The sequence below is a fragment of the Megalobrama amblycephala genome, linkage group LG2 (genome assembly GCF_018812025.1).
Source record: "Megalobrama amblycephala isolate DHTTF-2021 linkage group LG2, ASM1881202v1, whole genome shotgun sequence".
Lineage (NCBI taxonomy): Eukaryota > Metazoa > Chordata > Actinopteri > Cypriniformes > Xenocyprididae > Megalobrama > Megalobrama amblycephala.
The window spans coordinates 4,114,424-4,122,744 of record NC_063045.1 but is presented as its reverse complement, the minus strand read 5'-3'; positions in this window follow the sequence as shown (position 1 = coordinate 4,122,744).

Below are 8,321 nucleotides of genomic sequence, written 5' to 3'. Positions count from 1 at the left end.
TCTCCAAAATGCTGCAGTAAAATGTACTCATATGAAGTATGCATACTCTCTGGAACGTCCACTATAGAAAGAGACCATTAGTTTTTTCTACTTATTTGAAATGAGGTGTTTATAGGCCTCTGAAGTCAAATAATGTGGTATATCTCCAAAATGCTGCAGTAAAATGGACTCATATGAGGTACGCATACTCTATAGGATATCCCCTATAGAAACTTACCTTTCTTTACTTCTACTTATTTGAAATGAGGTGTTTATAGGCCTCTGAAGTCAAATAATGTGGTATATCTCCAAAATGCTGCAGTAAAATGTACTCATATGAGGTATGCATACTCTATGGGACGTCCCCTATAGAAACAGACCGTTTGTTTTTTTATACTTATTTGAAATGAGGTCTTTATAGGCCTCCAATGTCAAATAATGTGGCATATCTCCAAAATGTTGCAGTAAAATGTACTCATATGAGGTATGCATACTCTATGGGACATCCCCTATAGAAACAGACCATTGTTTTTTTCTACTTATTTGAAATGAGGCCTTTATAGACCTCCAAAGTCAAATAATGTGGCATATCTCCAAAATGCTGCAGTAAAATGTACTCATATGAGGTATGCATAGTCTATGGGACGTCCCCTATAGAAACAGACCGTTATTTTTTTCTACTTATTTGAAATGAGGTGTTTATAGGCCCCTGAAGTCAAGCAATGTGGCATATCTCCAAAATGCTGCAGTAAAATGTACTCATATGAGGTATGCATGCTCTATGGATGTCCCCTATAGACACAGACCATTAGTTTTTTCTACTTATTTGAAATGAGGTCTTTATAGGCCTCTGAATTCAAATAATGTGCGATATCTCCAAAATGCTGCAGTAAAATGTACTCATATGAAGTATGCATACTCTCTGGAACGTCCACTATAGAAAGAGACCATTAGTTTTTTCTACTTATTTGAAATGAGGTGTTTATAGGCCTCTGAAGTCAAATAATGTGGTATATCTCCAAAATGCTGCAGTAAAATGGACTCATATGAGGTACGCATACTCTATAGGATGTCCCCTATAGAAACTTACCTTTTTTACTTCTACTTATTTGAAATGAGGTCTTTACATGCCTCCAATTTCAAATAATGTGGTATATCTTCAAAATTCTGCAGTAAAATGTACTCATATGAGGTATGCATACTCTATGGGACATCCCCTATAGAAACAGACCGTTTGTTTTTTCTACTTATTTGAAATGAGGTCTTTATAGGCCTCCAATGTCAAATAATGTGGCATATCTCCAAAATGTTGCAGTAAAATGTACTTATATTAGGTACGCATACTCTATGGGACGTCCCCTATAGAAACAGGCCGTTAGTTTTTTTCTACTTATTTGAAATGAGGTGTTTATAGACCTTTGAAGTCAAATAATGTGGCATATCTCCAAAATGCTGCAGTAAAATGTACTCATATGAGGTATGCATACTCTATAGGATGTCCCCTATAGAAACTTACCTTTCTTTACTTCTACTTATTTGAAATGAGGTGTTTATAGGCCTCTGAAGTCAAATAATGTGGTATATCTCCAAAATGCTGCAGTAAAATGTACTCATATGAGGTATGCATACTCTATAGGATGTCCCCTATAGAAACTTACCTTTCTTTACTTCTACTTATTTGAAATGAGGTGTTTATAGGCCTCTGAAGTCAAATAATGTGGTATATCTCCAAAATGCTGCAGTAAAATGTACTCATATGAGGTATGCATGCTCTATGGGATGTCCCCTATAGACACAGACCATTAGTTTTTTCTACTTATTTGAAATGAGGTCTTTATAGGCCTCTGAATTCAAATAATGTGGGATATCTCCAAAATGCTGCAGTAAAATGTACTCATATGAAGTATGCATACTCTCTGGAACGTCCACTATAGAAAGAGACCATTATTTTTTTCTACTTATTTGAAATGAGGTGTTTATAGGCCTCTGAAGTCAAATAATGTGGTATATCTCCAAAATGCTGCAGTAAAATGGACTCATATGTGGTACGCATACTCTATGGGATGTCCCCTATAGACACAGACCATTCGTTTTTTCTACTTATTTGAAATGAGGTCTTTACATGCCTCCAATTTCAAATAATGTGGTATATCTTCAAAATTCTGCAGTAAAATGTACTCATATGAGGTAAGCATATTCTATGGGACATCCCCTATAGAAACAGACCGTTTGTTTTTTCTACTTATTTGAAATGAGGTCTTTATAGGCCTAAAATGTCAAATAATGTGGCATATCTCCAAAATGTTGCAGTAAAATGTACTTATATTAGGTATGCATACTCTATGGGACGTCCCCTATAGAAACAGGCCGTTAGTTTTTTTCTACTTATTTGAAATGAGGTGTTTATAGACCTTTAAAGTCAAGTCAAGTCAAATTATTATATAGCGCTTTTACAATTGGTAATTGTTTCAAAGCAGCTTTACATATTAGAAGCACAGAAAAAAGTGAAGTGGTTAAAAATAAGCTGTACAAACAAGCGTGGTAATATGTAACATATACAAGATGGTGCTACATTAAGCCAATGTCGGCTGACTCCCAGGGGTGGAAAAAACCCCTAGGAGAAAACCCAGCGTGGGAAAAAAGTCCTAGGAGGGAAAAAAAAACCCTTGGAAGATATATATAATATATGTAAATGGATATGGAGATCAAAATCTGAATTATACATTTTTATTATAGAGATTAAAAATAGATTATATATAAATATATGTAAGCGGATACGGGGATTAAAAATCTGAATTATAGATGCGGCCAGAACTGGATCTGTAGGCCCATTGTCTCCTGGGCTGCGTTGTAGTCAGGTCCAGACACAGGTTCTCCATCTGATCTGGATACGGCCTGGATCCAGCACCCGGCAAACCTCAGGATAGGCAGAGAGACAGATATTACCGTAGATGCCATTCTTATTCTGATGTACAGGTATATCTAGTGTTATAGGAAATGTTCCCGGTTCCGGCCGACCTAATTATTGCAGCGTAACAATCCTTTAACGGATTTGAAAAATGTTAGTGTATTGATAATGTGTTATGTGTATGCAAGAGCAAAGAGATGTGTTTTTAGTCTAGATTTAAACTGACAGAGTGTGTCTGCTTCCCGAACAATGCTAGGAAGATTGTTCCAGAGTTTAGGTGCTAAATAGGAAAAGGATCTGCCGCCTTCAGTTGATTTTGATATTCTGGGTATTATCAACTGGCCTGAATTCTGAGATCGCAATAAATGTGAAGGACTATAATGCATTAAGAGCTCACTTAGGTACTGGGGAGCTAAACCATTTAGAGCTTTATAAGTAAGTAGCAAGATTTTAAAATCTATACGATGTTTAATAGGGAGCCAATGTAATGTTGACAGAACTGGGCTAATATGGTCATACTTTCTGGTTCTAGTAAGAACTCTAGCTGCCGCATTTTGGACCAACTGTAGTCTGTTTAAAAGCCGAGCAGAACAACCACCCAGTAGAGCGTTACAGTAATCTAGTCTTGAGGTCATGAATGCATGAACCAACTGTTCCGCATTTGTCATTGAGAGCATATGTCGTAATTTAGATATATTTTTTAGATGGAAGAAGGCGGTTTTACAGATACTAGAAACATGACTTTCAAATGAAAGATTGGTATCAAAGAGCACACCCAAGTTCCTAACTGAGGACGAAGATTTAATGGAGCACCCGTCAAGTGTTAGAGAGTATTCAAGGTTTTTTCGTGAGGAAGTTTTTGGTCCAAAGATTAGGATATCAGTTTTTTCTGAATTTAATAATAAGAAATTTCTTGTCATCCAGTTTTTAATGTCAGCTATGCATTCTGTTAGTTTTGTGAATTTGTAGGTTTCGTCAGGGCGCGAGGAAATATAGAGCTGAGTATCGTCAGCGTAGCAGTGAAAACTAACACCATGCTTCCTAATTATCTCTCCTAAGGGCAGCATGTACAGAGTGAAAAGCAACGGTCCTAGTACTGAGCCTTGTGGTACTCCATATTGAACCTGTGATCGATACGACATCTATTCATTAACTACTACAGACTGATAACGGTCAGATAAGTACGATTTGAACCATGCCAAAGCAATTGCACTAATGCCAATATAGTTTTCAAGTCTTTTTAAAAGAATGTTGTGATCGATAGTGTCAAAAGCAGCACTGAGATCTAATAACACTAATAGAGAAATACAGCCACGATCGGATGATAGGAGTAGATCGTTTGTAACTCTAACGAGAGCAGTCTCAGTACTATGGTATGGTCTAAATCCTGACTGGAAATCCTCACAGATTCCATTTCTTTCTAAAAAGGAGCACAGTTGTGATGAAACTGCCTTTTCTAGTATCTTTGACAGAAAAGGTAGATTCGAGATTGGCCTGTAATTTACTAAATCTCTCGGATCTAGTTGAGGTTTTTTAATAAGAGGTTTAATAATAGCCTGCTTAAAGGTTTTTGGCACGTATCCTAGTGTTAACGATGAATTAATTATATCAAGAAGTGGACCGACGACCTCTGGAAGCATTTCTTTCAGTAGTTTAGTCGGCATTGGGTCTAACATACATGTCGTTGATTTTGATGATTTGATAAGTTTAGATAATTCTTCCTCTCCTATAGCGGCGAATGATTCTAGTTTTACCTCAGGGACACTACAGTGCACTGTCTGAAGCGAAACTGTAGACGGTTGCATGTTTTTAATTTTCTCTCTAATATTATCAATCTTGCAAGTAAAGAAGTTCATAAAGTCATTACTGCTGTGCTCTTTGGAAACGTCAGCAGTTGAATCTCTGTTTCTAGTTAATTTAGCCACTGTGTCAAATAAATACCTAGGATTATGTTTGTTTTCTATTAAGAGATTTGAAAAATAAGTAGATCTAGCATTTCTTATAGCCGTTCTGTACTCAATCATTTTTTCTTTCCACAAAAGGCGAAAAACTTCTAGTTTTGTTTTCAAATAATGTGGCATATCTCCAAAATGCTGCAGTAAAATGGACTCATATGAGGTACGCATACTCTATAGGATGTCCCCTATAGAAACTTACCTTTCTTTACTTCTACTTATTTGAAATGAGGTGTTTATAGGCCTCTGAAGTCAAATAATGTGGTATATCTCCAAAATGCTGCAGTAAAATGGACTCATATGAGGTATGCATACTCTATAGGATGTCCCCTATAGACACAGACCACTAGTTTTTTCTACTTATTTGAAATGAGGTGTTTATAGGCCTTTGAAGTTGAATAATGTGGCATATCGCCATAATGCTGCAGTAAAAAGGATTGATATGAAGTATGCATACTGTATGGAACGTCCCCTATAGAAACAGACTGTTGTTTTTTTCTACTTATTTGAAATGAGGTGTTTATAGGCCTCTGAATTGAAATAATGTGGGATATCTCCAAAATTCTGCAGTAAAATGTACTCATATGAGGTATGCATACTCTATGGGACATCCCCTATAGAAACTTACCTTTCTTTACTTCTACTTATTTGAAATTAGGTGTTTATAGGCCTTTGAAGTCGAATAATTTGGCATATCTCCAAAATGTTGCAGTAAAATGTACTCATATGAGGTATGCATACTCTATGGGACGTCCCCTATAGAAACTTACCTTTCTTTACTTCTACTTATTTGAAATTAGGTGTTTATAGGCCTTTGAAGTCGAATAATTTGGCATATCTCCAAAATGTTGCAGTAAAATGTACTCATATGAGGTATGCATACTCTATGGAACGTCCCCTATAGAAACAGACCATTCGTTTTTTCTACTTATTTGAAATGAGGTCTTTATAGGCCTCCAAAGTCAAATAATGTGGCATATCTCCAAAATGCTGCAGTAAAATGTACTCATTTGAGGTATGCATAGTCTATGGGACATCCCCTTAGACATAGACCATTCTTTTTTCTACTTATTTGAAATGAGGCCTTTATAGACCTTTGAAGTCGAATAATGTGGCATATCTCCCAAATGCTGCAGTAAAAGCGACATTTATGAGATATGCATACTGTATGGGATGTCCCCTATAGAAATAGTCCATTGGTATTTTCTACTTATTTGAAATGAGGTCTTTATAGGCCTAATCAGACAGTAATCCTTATGTAGTAAGACAGTAACACAAATAGACATATACATACATACATATATATATATATATATATATATATATATATATATATATATATACACATCTTATATAATCTCTAACAATTATAGGCAAATAATAACAGAGAGTTAAAAAGAAATAGGCTATTAGAAAGACATTAGAAAGAAAAAAAAGAAAGAGATACATTAGAAAAAGAAAGATATAGTAAGAGATACAGAAAGAAAAAGAAAGAAATATCAGAAAGAAAAAAGAAAGAGATATATTAGAAAAAAGAAAGATATAGTAAGAGAAAGAAACATTAGAAAGAAAAAGGAAAGAGATGGATAATCGAAAGAAAAAGGTCGATATATTAGAAAGAAAGAAAGAAAGAAAGAAAGAAAGAAAGAAAGAGATGTATGTAGATAGATAGACATGGACAACTCAAGCGCTCTGAAAGCGCGTTCTCTCTCTGCTGTTCCTGAAATTACCGTATTTATAGTAATAGGCGCGCACACTTTTTTGGCGGCTGGCTTGACCGTGTATTTTCAAACCGCGGCTGGCTTGACCGCAGTACAAAAAGAGCATAGAGAATCCTTCTCAGGAAACATTTTTTGGATATAAAGATTGACAGGGTAGAAACGGTGTAACAACTTAAACGATACCTCTTTAACCTTATTAGTGATTAAATATTTGTTGGGTAAAGACCACACTTTCTTCCAAGGAATATTATTAAAACAATTACTTCAATAAGATATTACAGAAGGGACAGTGATGATATGATTCTGAAAGAGTTGTCTAATCTTTTTATTCCTGAGAGAAGGACTGGACAAAAAACAAACCTTCCCTATATCTGTCTCACAAGGATGAGCCCAAGAGGTAGAAAAAGGTGAAGAGTCTCCTGAGTTTTTAAAAGAGCAATAGCTCCACTGGGGATAGCATCCATCACTATGGCAAATACAATATTTAGCTAAAAATTCAGAATAAGAACACAAAAGACCATTTGAATTTAGAAGTTGAGAAACCAAAAGAATATTATTAGTAAACCAATCTGGAAAAAAAAAGAGTTTTATTTTTATATCTGATATCATGGTTATTCCAAATAAAATACCTGTGGGGACTAAAATTATGTTTGTAAATTAAATGCCAAGCCAAAAGCATCTGTTTATGGAAATTTGATGGGCAATTTAGAAAAATTGTAGTTACATACTAAGAGAAAAGGAAGACCACCGACTTTAGAAAAGATATAGTTAGGAATAGTGTTCCATATGGAATCAGAATCAGAAATCACCTCAACCAATTGATCTTAAATGTATTATTTAAAGAAGCGAAGTCAAGAAAGTTAAGACCTCCCTTATCAAAGCTATTTATGACAACAGATTTGTTTAAGTAATGTCTCTTGTGTTTCCATAAAAAGTCAAAGAGCATTCTATCAACCTTCACACAAATTGACTTATCTACATACAAGGAAAGAGCAGGGTAGATCAATCGAGAAGCACCTTCGGCTTTAGCGAGGAGAGCCCTTCCCCGTAAAGATAAGTCCCTTTGGAGCCAGGAGTTACATTTTTTCTTTGCTTTAGTAATTAATGGATCAAAGTTTAACTTTCCTCTCATTTTAACATCTTTACAAACAATCACACCCAAATAACACACTTCGGTCTTAACCGGAATACTATGCAGGAAAGAAGCAGAACAAGACTTTAAGGGAAGGAGTTCACATTTATTTAAATTCAAAAATAAACCGGAAGCTTTAGAGAATAGTTTAATTAGATCTGTAAGTCATTTTTTAAAAAGAGTGTAGTATCGTCGGCTAATTGGGTTATAAGAATCTGTTATTAATACCTTTTAGATGACTACTCAACAGAGAAGAAGTAAGGAGCTGAGCAGCTAGTAAGAACAAGTAAGGCGATACCGGACAACCCTGGCGAACCCCTCTAAACACATTAAATCTGGGAGAAGTGCCAGATTTAAGATTAATTGAGCAGTTGCCATTTTTGTTCGGACAATTTTGCAAAAGAAATCACCAAAACCAAATTTATACAGGGATTGTAAAATAAAATCATGTTCAAGGGAATCGAAGGCTTTATAAAAATCTAAAAAAAGAATAAAACTTTCATCGCTGATTAGATCATCATAGTCTAACAAATCTAAAACTAGGCGTTTATTATTAGCAATATGCCTGTTAGGAATAAAACCTGACTGAGTTTCTTCTATTACTGTACCCAGAACACGTTTCAGTC